This window comes from Adiantum capillus-veneris, chromosome 14 (assembly GCF_014529385.1).
Source record: "Adiantum capillus-veneris isolate H3 chromosome 14, ASM1452938v2, whole genome shotgun sequence".
NCBI lineage: Eukaryota > Viridiplantae > Streptophyta > Polypodiopsida > Polypodiales > Pteridaceae > Adiantum > Adiantum capillus-veneris.
The window spans coordinates 116,586,639-116,589,241 of record NC_140944.1 but is presented as its reverse complement, the minus strand read 5'-3'; positions in this window follow the sequence as shown (position 1 = coordinate 116,589,241).

The following is a 2,603-nucleotide window of genomic DNA, read 5'->3' as shown; positions in this document are numbered from 1 at the left end:
AAGGTCCCTCTTGGCTTCTTCCACTTATTAGGACTGGATTTCTAGCCATCCAATGATTTGACTAAGATAGCTCAACATCAGACCAGCCATCTCATCGTGGTTATGAACTGCTGTCCCTTTCTCATCATAGAGCAAGTGGACGTGGCCCCGGCTCTTCTTGATTTTTAAAGCCCTAAAAAACTGAGCTTGATTGGAGGCTTCAAGTTGAAGAAAAGTCTCCCTAGAGAGAAGCCCTGCCTTTCTGATATCTTCTAACTTCTCATTAGCAAGGTTAGATTTGGCTTTGAGCCATCATTTGTGCTCCTCCTGAGTAGCATGACCATTGGCTTTTATGGAGGTAAGCAATTGTACCTCCGCCGTAAGATGCAGAAGGTGTACCTCCCTAGCTTTCTTGATTTTGGGGCCCGAGCTTTCTAGATGCTCTGAGCAAAGAGGTCCCACGCATTGTGTTTGTTGAGGTCGACATCTTTTTTGAGCTTATCCAGTGCTTTCTTGGTTAAATTCCTGAAAAGAGGGTCTTTGAATAGGTGTGAACCTGTTACTAATAGTTTTTTCTCACCTCTTGGGGTCTACTCCTCCCCTTTATTCTTCTTAAAATGTATGTGCAGAGGAATGTGATCTGAAATGATTTTTGTTGGGACTACCTTTATCTCCATCAACGATGGTATCCAATCAGCTTGGTGTGAGCAATAGCATCTGTCCAGCCTAGAGGCAGTGTGGGCATATTGGAGGCTTGTGTAGGTGAAATCAGGTGTGTTGTTCCATGGGCCGACTTCCCATAAGTTGATCATTGCCCACTTTTTGCACAAACTGTGCCATTTAGACCTTTCCGAGCTAGCCAACATTCTGGAGGATCCTGTTCTATCCCTGCTCTTTTCTACCATATTGAAGTCGCCAACCAACAACAACTCCCCTTCAATAGGAGTATCTCTAAGATGCATCCACTTGGCTCTTTCTTTTTCATTGCAAGGGCCGTACACATTCACAATGGTGAAGGGATGTCCTTCCCATCTGATTCTAATCCCCAGGATTCTACCGGATGGGTGGTTAAGGACAAACTTCGGCTCCAATTCTCTGTCCGCAATGCTGAGGACGCCACTGAAACCATTACTTCCTTCTCCATAAAATGCCAATTTCTTTCCTAGAACCTGCTTTCTCTTGCTATGGGCATCTAAGTGGTGTTCCTGGATGGTTGACTGTCTTCTCCTTTTTTATTTCCTCCCAGAATAGGGTACTCTTCTTACGGGTTTTCAACCCCTTTACGTTCCAAGATTGGATAGTGAGAGACTCCATCATTAATGAGGGGTTCATTGGGATAGAGGAACAAATTCTTCAGCATCCGAATCATTCCCCCCCCCCCCGTCCTTGGTCTCAGGAGAATCCGGGGGTTCCAAGTCAGGGGATTTCTTTTCTTGCAGTGCTACAAATGGATTATGCAGTGGGACAGTGAACCCCCCTCCTTTCGAAGGGGTGGAGGATGAATTAGATCCTTTCACCTCAAGTGTTCTCATGACTTGAAGCACTTTGGAGTCTCTTGCCACTGCCTTCACTCTTCTCGCTCTTTTCAGACCAGGACTTGGACAGCCGTCACCGTTATCACTGTCATAAATTTGGGGGTAGCATTGGGAGTAATAATCCTATTATTATTGCCTGCACCTTCAAAAGTTCGTTGTATGGGAATCGATTCCTCCACAATCTTATCTTGCACTTAATATCCATTTTGTCACATATCATACCTCCTTTATCCTTCTCTGCATTTGTCCCTTCTTTACTGCCTCCTTGCTTCTCCAGTCCTTCCATCGAGGATTCCATTTTACTGGGGGACCTGTGCGCCGGAGCTGCAGTATCATTAGAATTCAAGGGGCAATCCTTGGTGAAGTGTCCAAAGTTGTTGCATTCAAAACATGCCTTAAAGTATGTTCCAAAGTTTAGCGGAATAGTAACTAGCCCAGCTCCGACATTGATAACCATGCTCTTAGGTGGCGTTTTAGACACATCCTAGCCTATACAAACCCTGTTTGAGGTTTTGCCAAAATGTCTCTTGCTAGGTATAAATAAGGGAGTGCCCAGTTGGCTAGCAAGCATCTTGAGATTTTCCCACAGCCAGCTAGGCAGTCCCACAAACTCAACCCAGACCGGATGGAACCCTTGTAGAGATTCAGCAGAGTCGAACAATGGCTCCCAAGGCACCACACAAATCGTAGTCCTATTAACTACTAAGGGCCCTTTGTCAAGGATCTTTTCCACATCGGAGGCCTCTTTGAATCTTACTGAACAAAAACCTTTCGCTAGGTAAAAAGTACTTTTGATTGCTCCTCCATGACCAAGAATTTGAGGGCCCTGAAGCCATTGAATCATCTCAAACCTGTTCGGGATTCTTCCACTGAACCCAAATACAAGCGTTAGCTTAGCTTGCCTGGCTAATTTCTTTTTGATAAGTGTTGGTGGAATCGCTAAATAATAGCCTCAACAACCTCCACCTGCTGTGGCAAAGAATTTTTTAAGAAGAAAAGGCTCGATCTGCCAACCCGTCTTCTACCAGCCCACTGTATTCTTTTTGGGAGCAAGTTTTTTTGTTGTTGTTAGGGCCGGACTCAATCATT